This window comes from Salvelinus alpinus, chromosome 9 (assembly GCF_045679555.1).
Source record: "Salvelinus alpinus chromosome 9, SLU_Salpinus.1, whole genome shotgun sequence".
Classification (NCBI taxonomy): Eukaryota; Metazoa; Chordata; class Actinopteri; order Salmoniformes; family Salmonidae; genus Salvelinus; species Salvelinus alpinus.
In genome coordinates this window covers 42,221,123-42,238,782 of record NC_092094.1, presented here as the reverse complement: position 1 = coordinate 42,238,782, position 17,660 = coordinate 42,221,123, and the positions used below count along the sequence as shown (strand labels likewise).

General features: G+C 40.2%; 1 protein-coding gene across 4 annotated transcripts in view; it reads right to left on the bottom strand.

Moving 5' to 3' along the window:
* Window positions 1-17,660, bottom strand: part of ntrk3a (neurotrophic tyrosine kinase, receptor, type 3a) — a 256,450-nt gene that overhangs the window by 55,726 nt on the left and 183,064 nt on the right. The window lies entirely within an intron of this gene.

Genomic DNA, 17,660 nt, shown 5'->3' with positions numbered 1-17,660 from the left:
AAGACTTAATTCCACCTGTAGTAATTTGATAAATAGGAAGGAACTTTATTTGAATCTAAGCTTCTCTGGAGACATAACAAGTTAACCATATTACCAGAGGGTGGAGGGGGACATGTATCAGGGATTTTGACCACATATTCAGATAATCTGCAGAGATATAGCTACCCATGTACTTGCCTAAGAATGCACTTTTCTATATACAAAACCAAAATTAACATATTTTTGTGCATATAAAAATTGGCCAATGCTATGCAAAGTTTGCCAATGGTATGCATACTTGATAGAACTGCAATACAGAACTCAGATACACTCTGAATCTACACAGAGAGCTGTATTGGTGTGAATTCTTTGAAAAGTAGTTATTCTAGGGCAAATCTAAAAAGTCAATTTGATTTAAGGTTTCTCTGAAGACATCATGTTACGTTATACATATCCTCAGGCTCAGAGGATGGAGTGGAACCTGTACCAGTGATTTCTTACCAGATAGACCAATCACCAGGAGAGATGGAGCACCTTATGTATTCGCCTATTGTTATAACTGATTATAATTAGGTACAGTGTCTTCAGAAAGTATTCACACCCCTTGACTTTTTCCACATTTTCTTGTGTTACCGCCTGAATTTAAAATGGATTAAATTGAGATTTTATGTCCCTGGCCTACACACAATACCTCATACTGTCAAAGTGGAATTATGTTTAGACATTTTTACAAATTAATAAAAAAATAAAAAGTATTCAAGTCAATAAGTATTCAACCCTTTTGTTATGACAAGTCTAAATAAGTTCAGGAGTAAAAATGTGCTTAACAAGACACAGTAAGTTGCATAGACTCTGTGTGCAATAAGTGTTTAACATGATTTTGGAATGACTACCTCATCTCTGTGCCCCACACATAAAATTATCTCTAAGGTCCCTCCGTCGAGCAGTGAATTTCAAACACTGATTCAACCACAAAGACCAGGGAGGTTTTCCAGTGCCTTGTAGATGGGTAAAAAAACTAAACAGACATTGAATATCCCTTTGAGCATGGCACTTTGGATGGTGTATCAATACACCCGGTCGCTACAAAATTACAGGTGTCCTTCCTAACTCAGTTGCCGGAGAGGAAGGAAACCGCTCAGGGATTTCACCATGAGGCCAATGGAGACTTTAAAACAGTTACAGAGTTTAAAGGCTTTGATAGGAGAAACTGAAGCTTGATCAACAACATTGTAGTTACTCCACAATACTAACCTAAATGACAGAGTGAAAAGGAAGCTTGTACAGAAAACAAATATTTCAAAACATGAATCATGTTTGCAATAAGGCACTGAAGTAAAACTGCTAAAAGAAATGTGGCAAAGAAATGAATTTCATGTCCTGAATACAAAGTGTTGTATTTGGGGAAAATCCAACAACACATCACTGAGTACCATTCTTCATATTTTCAAGCATGGTGGTGGCTTCATGTTTTGGGTATACTTGGCAAGGACTATGGAGTTAAAAATAAACGGAATAGAGCTAAGCACAGGCAAAACCTGGTTCAGTCTGCTTTCAAACAGACACTGGGAGACAAACTCACCTTTCAGCAGGGCAATAACCTAAAACACAAGGTCAAATAAACACTGAAGTTGCTTACCAAGACAACATTGAATGTTCCTGAGTGGCCTAGTTACAGTTTTGACTTAAATTGGCTTGAAAATCTATGGCAAGACTTGAAAATGGCTGTCTAGCAACAATCAACTGACAGAGCTTGAAGAAATGTAAAATAATAATGTGCAAATATTGTACAATCCGGGTGTACACAGCTCTTAGGGACTTACCCAGAAAGACTCACAGCTGTATTCACTGCCAAAGTTCATTCTATCATGTACTGACTCAGGGGTGTGAATACTTACACTACCGTTCAAAAGTTTGGGGTCACCTAGAACTTTCCTTGTTTGCAATGAAAACATGAGTTGCAAAATGAATAGGAAATATAGTCAAGACGTTGACAAGATTATAAATAATGATTTTTAATTGAAATAATAACTGTATCCTTCAAACTTTGCTTTTGTCAAAGAATCCTCCATTTGCAGCAATTACAGCCTTGCAGGCCTTTGGAATTCTAGTTGTCAATTTGTTAAGGTAAACTGAAGAGATTTCACCCCATGCTTCCTGAAGCACCTCCCACAAGTTGGATTTGCTCGATGGGCACTTCTTACGGTCAAGCTGCTCCCACAACAGCTCAATAGGGTTGAGATCCGGTGACTGTACTGGCCACTCCATTATAGACAGAATACCAGCTGACTGCTTCTTCCCTAAATAGTTCTTGCATAGTTTGGAGCTGTGCTTTGAGTCATTGTCCTGTTGTAGGAGGAAATTGGCTCCAATTATGTGCCGTCTGCAGGGTATGGCATGATGTTGCAAAATTGAGTGATAGCCTTCTTTAATCAAGATCCCTTTTGCCCTGTACAAATCTCCCACTTTACCACCACCAAAGCACTCCCAGACCATCACATTGCCTCCGACATGCTTGACAGATGGCGTCAAGCACTCCTCCAGCATCTTTTCATTTTGTCTGTGTCTCACGAATGTTCTTCTTTGTGATCCGAACACCTCAAACTTAGATTTGTCTGTCCATAACACTTTCTTCCAAGCTTCCTCTGTCCAGTGTCTGTGTTCTTTTGCCCATCTTAATCTTCTCTTTTTATTGGCCAGTCTGAGATATGGCTTTTTCTTTGCAACTCTGCCTAGAAGGCCAGCATCCCAGAGTCGCCTCTTCACTGTTGACATTGAGACAAGTTTTTTGTGGGTACTTTTTAATGAAGCTGCCAGTTGAGAACTTGTGAGGCGTCTGTTTCTCAAACTAGACACTATAATGTACTTGTCCTCTTGCTCAGTTGTGCACCGGGGCCTCCCACTCCTCTTTCAATTATTCTGGTTAGAGACAGTTTGCGCTGTTCTGTGAAGGGTGTAGTACACAGCGTTGTACGAGATCTTCAGTTTCTTGGCAATTTCTCACATGGAATAGCCTTCATTTCTCAGAAAAGGAATAGACTGACGAGTTTTAGAAGAAAGGTCTTTGTTTCTGTCCATTTTGAGCCTGTAATCGAACCCACAAATAGTGATGCTCCAGATACTCAACTAGTCTAAAGAAGGCCAGTTTTATTGCTTCTTTAATGAGCACAACAGTTTTCAGCTGTGCTAACATAATTGCAAAAGAGTTTTCTAATGATCAATTACCCTTTTAAAATGATAAACTTGGATTAGCTAACACAACGTGCCATTGTAACCCAGGAGTGATGGTTGTTGCTTATAATGGGCCTCTGTAAATCTATATAGATATTCCATTAAAAAACAGCAATTTCCAGCTACATTTGTCATTTACAACATTAACAATGTCTACACTGTATTTCTGATTGATTTGATGTTATTTTATTGGACCCCAAACTTAAGTGACCCCAAACTTTTGAACGATAGTGTAAGTAAATTAGATATTTCTGTATTTCATTTGAAATACATTTGCAAAAATGTATAAAAACCTGTTTCACTTTGTCTTTATGGCATATTGAGCGATGGTTGCGAAAAATAAATCTCTAATCCATTTTGAATTCAGGCTGTAACACAACAACATGTGGAATAAATCAAGGGGTATGAATACTTTCTGAAGGTACTGTATGATCGTGTGCAAAATCAGAATGACCTTACATATATGCTGAGTTGCAGTCAAAACAGCTTCTAAAAGTCTGTCAGTGGTATGAATACTTGGTAGAACTGTAATACAGAAATCAACTACCCTCTGAATGTACTGCTGTATTGGTCTGTAATTCTACGGGACGTATTACATAAATACCAGAATTCCTATAATATATTCCAATATTTTTCACATGTTTAAAGGTTTTATTTTTTATATATTTTTTTACAATACAAAACATCCACATACAAATGACAACAAACATGCACACAAACATGCACAACATCACCCTGCCCAGAACCACCTGCTCATTCCCCATCTCTAGTGCCCGTATCACACTCCGCCACATGGCCTCAAACTGCACCATTTTGTTTCTCTCCGTCGCCCACACACTTTCAACATTTAGATAATAAAGCATTTGACATTTTCAATTGTGTTAACCACAGAGAATTAGTTGATTTCCAGTTGAAGTACTGTATATACGTTTTTTAAGATGATTGACTAGAAAAGTATCATCCAACACATTGTGTATCTCACTGTACCCTCATATGCCATGTCTTGAAATAAGCAGACAGACAGATTAAAAGTAAATTGACGATGTAATACTTCTGACAGCAAACTTTCTAACTCCGCCCATTACTTTTGGGCTTCATAACATTCCCAGAAGGCATGGATAATTACGTTTTAGTACTAATGTGGATTGCACTTTGGAAAAAAAATATATTTTCATTTGATATAATATGCAAATGTGTGTAATTTTGCTAAAATAACAGTCTGTTTTGGTTATATTTCATTTCAGATAACATAATTTGAATGTCTAATGATGTTTTGATAATAATTAAGTTGCTTTTTCCAATAGTTTCTTCTTGGGGTCAAAATTACCCCAGTTGGTAATCCATGCATGTAAAATATGTTAGGATACAGCCTCCAGCATCTCAGTGCTAGAGGTGCTAGAGGTGTCACTACAGACCCTGGTTCAATTCCAGGCTGTATCACAACCGGTCGGGATTGGGAGTCCCATAGGGTGGCGCACAATTGACCCAGGGTTTGGCCGGGGTAGGCCGTCATTGTAAATAAGAATTTGTACTGACTCGCCTAGTTAAATAAACAAAAATAAAAGAAGAACATACATTAGTCAGTCCCTTTATTTTGCTCTCTGTTAGAGGCCCACATCAATAAAAGTGCTTGAATCAATTTCTCTAAGTGGTTGAATGGGGAATGCATTGTGACTCATCATGATGAATTCATACTAAGGCAATTACATTCCCCCATCTCTCTTTCACTCTGTCACCCCACTCTCCTGTCTCCTCAGATGCTGTGGATGTAGATTGTACAGAATAGGAGGCGCTATTTCTTTACTGTAGGCCTATAACAAGACTGAACAAGATTCGGTGCAAATCTATGTGCACTAATGCCTGCAATGTTGTATATGTGATGGGATGGTACTGAATGCCTAATGGTGGTAGGATATGACATACCGTAAGTGAAAATAAAAGGGCAATGATATGGTCAGTGCAGATTATTTTATAGAAATGGTTCCATCAACTCAACGCCATTTGCTTTTACGTCACTGTGAATAGCATCTTCTGGATGATCTAAATAACCCAATATTATGCCTTTTCAATTGAAAGGGAACTTTTTCAGCTGTCCACGATGTACTTTCAGTCCTTCACCAGGCCCGAGCTTTACATAAAGCACTTAAACACATTTCAAAGATGAATCATTTCTTCTAACATTCATAGCTTCAAGGCCAATCCTATTCATTGCCAAAAAGGAAACATCATTTTTAAATTCTCTTCTTATTCAACTGAAGAACAAAGCCAATTTAATAAGATACTCAGATTGCCGGCAGAGAGCCAAGTGTTTCCTGGCAAGAGATGGACTGGAGGAGGAGAGGGATGGAGGGCCGCAGGGCCCGGGTCAGGAAGTGGCAGCTAAACGATGGACAGCTCGGACTGTCAACTCGGGGACCTTTCCCCAGAACACATATGTCCCCAGCAGGCACAGAGAGCAGAGAGAGAGACAGTCACAACAAACACCCAGCAACCACATCGCATTCACACAACAAAACACACCAATGAACCGCAACTTTAAATCTGTTTCTATTTTCTCTATTAAAGGAACACCCTTGGCTTCTAGACATTTTTACTTTGACTCCTGTGTCTGGTTTTTCCCGACAGCAACTGTCAAACAGAGATAGTGTTGACTGCATATTCAATCCATGATAATGAGCATGTAGAAGTCCTTTTCTCCCAGGCAGTTTCTCTCTGTCACCCCAGTTAATTATAGAAACCTAAAATAAACTTGAGCACATACGAAGAAAAAAAAAAAGAAGACATATCGTTAACACATGCATAAAGAACATACGGTAGCAGAATACATTCATTTATGCTTTTGACTCTGCTAAGTGATGACTGACTCGGAGGTTTGATATTGGACCTGAGCTCTCCACTTAGTCTCTCTGCCTCCTCATGGATCCATTAACAGCAGTGATTTGGCACTCGTTGTCATGGAGCCACGCTGTTCATCACAGCGTACATGTGACTCAAAAAAGGAGACGAGGCATAGTGGCAGGAGAGGACAACTTACAGTAAACACTCCACATGAACTTCCAAAATAGCCTGCTAAACCGCACTAACACGTCTTCTCTCTTTGAAAACTTGGCATGAACCACGTATACAGACTCATCCAAAATGCAGAGACATTGGGATAATAACGATTCGTTTTCAGCAACAGCTTTGCAACAAAAGAGCAAGGGGGATATTACAGTAAATTATGATTATAGCGGCAGCCATCAATGATCTGTCCTCTGCTACTTATGTTGCAATAACTGTAGGACACTGACGTCCTCTCTCTATTGTCCCCGACCCCCAAGTTGTGACTAACTGTGACAAAGTGCCCCAGGCATAAAGGTAGTCATTTTTACAGCCCTAAGCAAAGTAGGCTGTGGGATATTTATGGCTCAGCTACAAGAGGCGAAGTGTATTTTGTTTATAGCTGCATAAAAGCTCTTGGAGGGAGGCGAGGGGAATAGAAGGACAGTGCAGCAGCAGCAGCCTGAGGGGACAGATGAAGGGCCAAAGGCAACAGAGGACCACTATCCAGAAAAATCAATCAATCACCTCCTATTGTCCAACACATCCAGTACCCCCACGCACAAGGTTCATTTTTGTTCAGAGTGGCTCCGGATATGGAGTTTCTGTATCCCAATTTGCCCAGGCTAAAAATACAGATATTTCTGCACAAGTGCAATAATTGTTTTGATGTAGCCGAGTGCCCACTCCACTGCCTACGTAGCTACCGCTCCCCCCTGCCTAATCGCCTTTGTCTGGTCACTATTTGTTTGGGTCGGTGTTTGTCTGTGCGTGTGAGAGAATGTGGGTGTGCCTGAATGTGTTTGTGTGTCAGAGAGTACTTACATGTGTGACTGTGCAGGTTTTCAATGCCGGCAAAGCTTGTCTTATTGCAGTTCATTAAAATGCACACATGCTAATAATTGCATGTCAATTAAGAAAGAAAGAAACCTTTCATACGGTCACATTTCAAGGCCAACAACATGATTTGAATTAGATTCTATTGTCTGTAGTTGGAGAAGAATGGCTTGATGGAGTGTATTTGTAGTTCTCACATAGTCATATTCCTGCACTATGTAACCTCACAGCAGAAAGGCTCTGGCTTGTGTTGTGCAAGAGCCTTTCTAATGGATCTCACAGCATTGTAGCAAAGGGATCCTACTCATGAAAAATGCACTGTATCACAAACCAAGGTTAACATGCCATCAAGTCTACGGCGCTATTCTCCATGGAAAACATGGTGCCATGAGGTGCATATCAGCCAAGAAGACTGGAATGCGTTAGGACAGCTTTTTTAATGGGAGAACATTTGTTGAGCTAAGTCTATGCATTGAAAGTGGAGGTGTTGTGTGGACCAGTGGCAATGGAGACAGTGAGCTGAGAACAAGAAGTATGACTTAGAGGAGGGGGAGTTGGAGCAGGGCCAGGTCAACTGGAGTCACACACAGCATTTCACTCACAAAAAGTCTAGCAATGAAGTATAAACTTAGGAAAACCCAGATTTTTTTGGTGTATATTTCCCCATTTATAATAACGCATTATTAATGTCAAAGTTCAAGTTACGAGCCCATATCTCAAGTTAGGATACTAACCAAACCTGAGTCTGACAACCTAAAAGACACAACAGATATTATATACACTGAGTGTACAAAACATTAAGAACACACATTAAGAACACCTTTCTAACTTTCCACCCCCCCCCCACCCCCCCACCCCCCCCCCACCCCCCCACCCCCCATACTGACTAAAATGCTTCCTACAGTTGTGTCAAGTTGACTGGATGTCCTTTGGGTGGTGGACAGTTCTTGATACACACGGAAAACTGTTGAGTGTGAAAAACCCAGCCGGTGTGCCAGGCCCCTACTACCATACCCTGTTCAAAGGCACTTAAATATTATGTCTTGCCCATTCACCCTCTAAATGGCAAACACACAATCCATGTCTCAATTGTCTCAAGACTTAATCATTTTTTAACCTGTCTTCTCCCCTTCATCTCCACTGATTGAAGTGGATTTAACAAGTGACATCAATAAAAAGAAATGACAGGGTAGTATACCGTAGGCCTATAGCTACTGCTGACTCTGACAAACAGATCAATAAAAACGACCTTGTCTACAACCATGTAATCTAGGCCTATGAAAGAGGGGAGGCACAAATTGTACAATATGACGTCCTGAAGGAGGAAATTATTGTCCAAAAAAGTTTCAAAATGGCACTGACCTAATGATAAAGAGTGAACATGTGCACAGTGCACTCACCGGGGATATGGCCGATGCTCTCCTCTGGTGCAAATAAGGTAGGCTATGGATGCACAGTCCTTTGACTCCCTTCACTTCCCCACGCACCTAGAAACTCCACATGTTAGGAGGAATCACCAAAAATTCCCCATGCAGCACTGTCCCAGAGGTTGCATCAAATCTGGTCCAACTTTACCCACAAACGAGAGGTCTCCTCGGAGAAGTAGAGACCATAATCAACCTGTGCCTCCGTCTTCCGATCTCTGTCGCGTCCTCAGAGAGGACGTTCTACCCCCTTCGCCACCTTTTTCTTTCTTAAAACAATAATTGTTTACCTCATGGTTCAGCTGTCGGAGATTTGAGCACTAAACGCATTGTATGCATATAGGCTTAGGTGTCCACTGCATGATATAAATATTTTCAAAATAAATATAAAAGGAAGACAAGCTTAGGCCTAGCTCCAGAGAGAGAGAGAGAGAGAGAAAGATGCCGGCAGCATGCTACAACCCAGCACTTACAGTATTTCTCCTTGTCAGGCTACTGCGTCTTTAGGTGTAGAGGAGGAGGCTAATTCATTAACTTTTGATCAGAGTATTTTTTAAATAATGATAACTATTATATTGGTAGATCATAGGAGTAACTCTGGTAGGCTTGAAACATTCTTCCTCACCTCAAGTTCAACTGTCGGAGTCAGTTGGAGCGCCGATGCGTGCTGGCTTCATATTATAGGTCTGCAGTATAATGGGTTAATAACCACACCACCAAATCTTCAAAAGTAAGTCAAGTTGTTAAGACATTGTCACGTTCTGACCTTAGTTCCTTTGTTTTGTCTTTTGTTTTAGTATGGTCAGGGCGTGAGTTTGGTGGGTTGTCTATGTTAGTTTTTCTATGATTTTCTATTTCTGTGTTTGGCCTGATATGGTTCTCAATCAGAGGCAGCTGTCAACCGTTGTCCCTGATTGGGAACCATATTTAGGTAGCCTGTTTTCTGTTGGGTTTTGTGGGTGGTTATTTTCAGTCTTTGTGTGTCTGCACCAGACAGAACTGTTTTCGGTTGTTTCTTTGTTATTCAGTGTTCTGTTTTGATGATTATTAAACATCATGAACACTTACCACGCTGCACCTTGGTCCTCACCTTCTTCCACCGACGACAGCCGTTACAGACATAACAGAATCCAGCAGTCTAACTTAGGAGGGTTCGAGCACAAGAGAGCAACCAAAGATAAAATATTTGTGGGAAATTAAGTTTTTTTTTCACACGTGCACTCCATGAAAATAGTGTAGGTGAATATTTACAAAAATGGCCCGGAATGGATCCCAAAAATTATATTCAGGTAAGTAGTCGAGACAAATGAACAAAAATGACAAATGTCAAAACAATAAACAGCAGCAATAAGTAGCAACCAAATGGCTACAAAATGCAAAAATGCCTATACCAAGCTATAGAATACTCATCCAACTGAAAATGTATTAAAGAACTAAGTAACACGTTACCTTAAAGAAAGCTCTACCAATTATGACAAAGAACGAGCATATATACCCACAGTAACTGGCGCACCCATACCCACAGTAACTGGCGCACCCAATTTAGGAGAAACCGTACCAGTGTGTACTTTCAACAGCTGCATCAATTGATCATTGTTTTAGGCAATAAAAGGAAATCAAAATATACAGACATCAACACAAATATTTGCCACAGTTAGTGGCTCAGCAGTACAATTAATAGTTGTTGGAATATAATAATCAATCAGAGACAGAACTAACCAATGCATTGACATATTGCGTAATACGCAGGGAGGTGGGACGTGTATATGCACTAGAAACACTGTAGTATAAACAAATGGTGCACTCATAAGTTTAATGCAACGCAATGGCAGTAATGGAGTTCATTGAAATATAAATGTTTATTCTTCGCGCACATGGGGAAGGAGAATGGTGGTTTGTGGTGATGAGAGAACAGTAGAGAGCTCGCATCATCACACAAGCCATTGTTTACATGGAAAATACGAGCAGGACATAATAGCGTGACACAAAACACAACATTACAATTGGAACTTAATTTGGCCAAAGAAAATGGCTCAACAGAATGAAACAAAATACTTGTGAACTGGTTTAAACCTTCACAAAAAGTTTTGAACAGGCTATATTGTAGCAATTACCAAGGCCGATCAAGCCTACTTATAACCTATAATCATCTAAATACGGAGCACACAATTAAAAAGACAGATCCATCTTAATTTAGCCAACGAAAAAAGTTAAATAAAACCGTTTTTACATATTTAAAGGCTTTGTTTAGATGAATAGGCCTGCAATACAATAATTATAAAACAAATAATAATAAATACAAAAAATAAATAAAGTTCCAAAATTGCTTCCTACCTGAATAGCGAGTTGCACAGTAGTCTGCATTTGGCCGCGCCAACAATCTTCTTATCTTGGCCTTACCTTTGTAGGTTTTTGATTATAGGCCTACTTTCTAACTTTTTGATTTACATCAATTAAATGTTGAAAAGTGAGAGAGAGAACAAACATATAAAAGCAAAATACAACAATTTCAAAGATTTTACTAAGTTACAGTTCATATAAAGGAAATCAGTCAACTGAAATAAATTCATTAGGCCCTAATCTATGGAGTTCACATGACTGGGAATACAGATTCAGACCCCTTAACTTTTTAACACATTGTTATGTAACAGCCTTATTCTAAAATGGAATAAATAAATAAAAATCTCAGCAATCTATACACAACACCCCATAATGACAAAGTGAAAACAGGTTATTATATATTTTTGCAAATGAAAAAAAAATAATAATAAACTTTGCTATGAGACTCAAAAGTGAGCTCAGGTGCATCCTGTTTCCATTGATCATCCTTGAGATGTTTCTACAACTTGATTGGAGTCCCACTGTGGTAAATACAATTGATAGGACCTGATTTAGAAAAGGCACACACCTGTCTATATAAGGTCCCACAGTTGACAGGGCATGTCAGAGCAAAAACCAAGCCATGAGGTCGAAGGAATTGCCAGTAGAGCTCCGAGACAGGATTGTTTCGAGACACAGATCTGGGGAAGGGGAAGAAAAAATGTCTGCAGCATTGAAGATCCCCAAGAACACAGTGGCCTCCATCATTCTTAAATGGAAGAAGTTTGGACCCACCAAGACTCCTAGAGCTGGCCACCCTGACAAACAGCATTCGGGTGAGAAGAGCCTTGGTCAGGCAGGAGACCAAGAACCCGCTGGTCACTGGCAGAGCTCTAGAGTTCCTCTGTGGAGATGGGAGAACCTTCCAGAAGAACAACAATCTCTGCAGCCCTCCACCAATCAGGCCTTTACAGTAGAGTGGCCAGACGGAAGCCACTACTCAGTAAAAGGCACATGACAGCCCGCTTGGAATTTGTCTAAAGGCATCTAAAGACTCTCAGACCATGAGAAGCAAAACTCTCTGGGCTGATGAAACCAAAATTGAACTCTTTGGCCTGAATGACAAGCGTCACATCTGGAGGAAACCTGGCACCATCCCTACGGTGAAGCACGGTGGTGGCAGAATCATGCTGTGGGGATGTTTTTCAGCGGCAGCGACTCGGAGACTAGTCAGGATTGAGGGAAAGATGAACGGAGAAATGTACAGAATGTACTTGATAAAAACCTGCTCCAGAGCGCACAGGACCTCAGACTAGGGCGAAGGTTCACCTTCCAACAGGACAACGACCCTAAGCAAACTGCCAAGACTACTCAGGAGTCTTGGCAGTTTGCTTTCTAAACCTGTTTTTGCTTTGTCACTATGGAGTTTTTTTTGTAGATTGATGAGGAAAAAAACGTTTAAAATAATTTTTAGAAAAAGGCTGTAACGTAACAAAATGTGGAAAAAGTCAAGGGGGTCTGAATCCTTTCCGAAGGCTGTATCCCTTTTTTTAAAAGTTAGGGGCCCTTGCGACATGGGGCCACGCATTATCATGCTGAAACATGAGGTGATGGCAGCGGGTGAATGGCACGACAATGGGCCTCAGGATCTGTGCATTCAAATTGCAATCGATAAAATGCAATTGTGTTCATTGTCTGTAAGCCTATACCCTAACCCCACTGCTACAATGGGGCACTCTTAAAAACGTTGAAATCGGTAAACCACTAGATTAATCAGCTTCTTGATATGCCACACCTGTCAGGTGGATGGATTATCTTGGCAAATGAGAAATGCTCACTGAACTAAAACGATAATTTTTACTAGGATTAAATGTCAGGAATTGTGAAAAACTGAGTTTAAATGTATTTGGCTAAGGTGTATGAAAACTTTCGACTTCAACTGTATTTCACAATTCCTGACATTTAATCCTAGTAAAAATTCCCTGTCAGTTACGGTCAGTTACGATCACCATTTTATTTTAAGAATGTGAAATGTCAGAATAATAGTAGAGAGAATTAATTATTTCAGCTTTAATTTCTTTCATCACATTCCCTGTGGGTCAGAATTTTACATACACTCAATTTGTATTTGGTAGCATTGCCTTTACATTGTTTAACTTGGGTCAAACGTTTCGGGTAGCCTTCCACAAGCTTCCCACAATAAGTTGGGTGAATTTTGGCACATTTCTCCTGACAGAGCTGGTGTAACGGAGTCAGGTTTGTAGTCCTCCTTGCTCGCACACACTTTTTCAGTTCTGCCCACAAATTTTCTATAGGATTGAGGTCAGGGCTTTGTGATGGCCACTCCAATACCTTGACTTTGTTGTCCTTAAGCCATTTTGCCACAACTTTGGAAGTATGCTAGGGTTCATTGTCCATTTGGAAGACCCATTTGCGACCAAGCTTGGGATGGTGTTCCTTGTTTCATGAGAACAGAGGACATTTCTCCAAAAAGTACAATCTTTGTCCCCATGTGCAGTTACAAACCGTAGTCTGGCTTTTTTATGGCAGTTTTGGAGCAGTGGCATCTTCCTTGCTGAGCGGCCTTTCAGGTTATGTCAATATAGGACTCATTTAACTGTGGATATAGATACTTTTGTACCTGCTTCCTCCAGCATCTTCACAGGATCCTTTGCTGTTGTTCTTGGATTGATTTGCACTTTTCGCACCAAAGTACGTTCATCTGTAGGAGACAGAACGTGTCTCCTTCCTGAGCGGTATGATGGCTGCTTGGTCCCATGGTGTTTATACTTGCGTACTATTGTTTGTACAGATGAAGGTGGTACCTTCAGGCGTTTGGAATTTGCTCCCAAGGATGAACCAGACTTGTGGAAGTCTCCAATTTGGCTGACTTCTTTTGATTTTCCCATGATGTCAAGCAAAGAGGCACTGAGTTTGAAGGTAGGCCTTGAAATACATCCACAGATACACCTACAATTGACTCAAATTATGTCAATTAGCCTATCAGAAGCTTCTAATGCCATGACATAATTATTTTGAATTTTCCAAGCTGTTTAAAGGGACAGTCAACTTAGTGTATGTAAACTTCTGACGCACTGGAATTGTGAAACAGTGAATTATAAGTGGAATAATCTGTCTGTAAACAATAGTTGGAAAAAATACTTGTGTCATGCACAAAGTAGATGTCCTAACCGACTTGCCAAAACTATAGTTTGTTCACAAGAAATTTGTGGAGTGGTTGAAAAACGAGTTTTAATGACTCCAACATAAGTGTATTTAAACTTCCGACTTCAACTGTACTATCTCAAAGTCAACAGTGAAGAGGCGACTCCGGGATGCTGGCCTTCTAGGCAGAGTTGCAAAGAAATATCTCAGACTGGCCAATAAAAGAAAATGTTAAGATGGGCAAAAGAACACTGACACTGGACAGAGGAACTCTGCCTAGAAGGCCAACATCCCAGAGTCCCCTCTTCACTGTTGACGTTGAGACTGGTGTTTTGCGGGTACTATTTAATGAAGCTGCCAGTTGAGAACTTGTGAGGCGTCTGTTTCTCAAACTAGACACTCTAATGTACTTGTCCTCTTGCTCAGTTGTGTACCGGGGTTTCCCACTCCTCTTTCTATTCTGATTAGAGACAGTTTGCGCTGTTCTGTGAAGGGAGTAGTACACAGCGTTGTACAAGATCTTCAGTTTCTTGGCAATTTCTCACATGGAATAGCCTTCATTTCTCAGAACAAGAATAGACTGACGAGTTTCAGAAGAAAGGCCTTTGATTCTGGCCATTTTGAGCCTGTAATTGAACCCACAAATACTGATGCTCCAGATACTCAACTAGTCTTAAGAAGGTCAGTTTTAATTAATTTAATCAGAAAAACAGTTTTCAGGTGTGCTAACATAATTGCAAAAGGGTTTTCTAATGATCAATTAGCCTTTTAAAATGATAAACTTGGATTAGCTAACACAAAGTGCCATTGGAACACAGGAGAGATGGTAGCTGATAATGGGCCTATGTATGCCTATGTAGATATTCCATTACAAATCTGCCATTTCCAGCTACAATAGTCATTTACAACATTAACAATGTCTACACTGTATTTCTGATCAATTTGATATTATTATAATGGACACATTATTTCTAAGTGACCTTAAAAGGTTGACACACCTACTCATTCCAGGGTTTTTCTTTATTTTGACTATTTTCTAAATTGTAGAATAATAGTGAAGACATCAAAGCTATGAAATAACACATATGGAATCATGTAGTAACTAAAAAAGTTTAACACAAAAATAAATATATTTTATATTTGAGATTCTTCAAAGTATCCAACCTTTGCCTTGATGACAGCTTTGCACACTTTTGGAAATCTCTCAACCAGCTTCATGAGGTAGTAACCTGGAATGCCTTTCAAATAATAGGTGTGCCTTGTTAAAAGTTACATTTGTGCAATTTCTTTCCTTCTTAATGTGTTTGAGACAATCAGTTGTGTTGTGACAAGGTAGGGGTGGTAATCAGAAGATTGCCCTATTTGCATTTACATCATTTAGCAGACGCTCTTATCCAGAGCGACTTACAAATTGGAAAGTTCATACATATTCATCCTGGTCCCCCCGTGGGGAATGAACCCACAACCCTGGCGTTGCAAGCGCCATGCTCTACCAACTGAGCCACACGGGACCACTTTGGTAAAAGACAAAGTCCATATTATGGCAAGAACAGCTCAAATAAGCAAATAGAAATGACAGTCCATCATTACTTTAAAACATGAAGTTCAGTCAACACGGAAAATGTCAACAACTTTGAAAGTTTCTTCATGTGCAGTCGCAAAAACCATCAAGCGCTATGATCAAACTGGCTCTCATGAGGACTGCCACAGGAAAGGAAGACCCAGAGGTACCTCTGCTGCAGAGGATAAGTTTATTAGAGTTACCAGCCTCAGAAATTGCAACCCAAATAAATGCTTCAGAGTTGAAGTAACAGACACATCTCAATATCAACCGTTCAGAGGAGACTGCATGAATCAGGCCTTCATGGTTGATTTGCTGCAAAAAAAACACCATTAAATGACAGCAATAAGAATAAGAGACTTGCTTGTCCCAAGAAACACGAGCAATGGACATAAGACAGGTGTAAATCTGTCCTTTGTTCTGATGAGTCCAAATTTGAGATTTTTGGTTCCAACCACCGTGTCTTTGTGTGGTTCCCCCCGTGAAGCATGGAGGTGGTGGTGTGATGGTGTCTGTGATTTATTTCGTATTCAAGGCACACTTAACCAGCATGGCTACCATTCTGCAGTGATACGCCATCCCATCTGGTCGCGCTTAGTAGGACTATCATTTGTTTTTCAACAGGACAATGACCCAACAGCAGTGTAAGGGCTATTTGACCAATAAGGAGAGTGATGGAGTGCTGCATCAGATGACATGACCTCCACAGTTACCAGACGTTAACCAAATTGAGATGGTTTGGGATGACAGCGTCAGCTGTCAGAGCAGCTTACTGATCGCTGCAGCTGTACACAGCCCATCTGTAAATAGCCCATCCAACCAACTATCTACCTCATCCCCATATTTGTTTTTGTTTTTCTACTCTTTGCACACCAGTATTTCTACTTGCACATACAGTATATCACTCCAGTGTAAATTGCTAAATTGTAATTACTTCTCCACTATTGGCCTATTTATTGCCTTACCCCCTTACTTAATTTGCACACACTGTATACAAATTTTTCTATTGTGTTACTGACTGTACATTTGTTTATCCCATGTGTAACTCTGTGTCATTGGTTTTGTCGCACTGCATTGCTTTATCTTGGCCAGGTCGCAGTTGTAGATGAGAACTTGTTCTCAACTGGCCTACCTGGTTAAATAAAGGTTAAATAAAATAAAAAATGATAAAAAAATACCTATATAACATAGGTACATGACATAATGACGCCACGTAAAGTGTTCCGCTATTCATGCAACACAGCACTAAACTAGCCCACAATGTCTGCTGTGTGGATCGAGCAGTCAACAAGTCAAGCAGTCATTTGAAAGTGTAACAACATTTCAGTGAGACAACTCAAATCAAATTAAATCCAAGACAAATTAAATCCAAGATAAAGGAATTCATTGCCCTTGACAATCAACCATTCTCTGTCGTGGGTGATGTTGGCTTTCGCCGACTGGTCGAGCACCTGTTAACACTACCAAGTGCCTATTTTTCCGATGTTGCCCTACCAGAGTTACACAGTAATAGCGTCACTGCTATTAGCGTCACTGCTATTAGCTTCAACGATGTACATACTGTAACGACCCTGGGTATATAAGCGCGGAAATCGACTCTGCCGCACGAGCATGCTTTTGCGGCACAGTCGATAGCACGCCGGACCTCGGGCTCGAAGGTCGAGGGTTCGAGACCTGCTCCTTGCTGTTTCATTACAATACTATGGAACGCTGTTTGGATGTTTGCGTGTCAAAAAAGATACAGTAGCACTGTCAAAGCTGTTTCAAATAGTCTGCAAACAAACAAACACCGGCCACAAACGATGTGTTTACAATACCGCGTTGGTAATAAAGCATAATTTGTTCGACCGCAACTTCTGGGGTAGCTAGCTTTAGCTTGGTACCTAGCTATCACCAATACAACCAGCCTGAAAACAATGACCAGTAGAAACTGCAGTTATTTCAGTATTCTTAGCAATGATTTAGGAATCCTTGTGAGTAAGTATTAGCTAGGTTGCCACTTGTTGTTTGCCTATTGAAATTGAACTTCAGTTCATGAAAATAAATAGCTAGTCAGCTACTTAACCCTGTTGCCCAAAGCTAACATTATAAGCAACCAGCTAGCT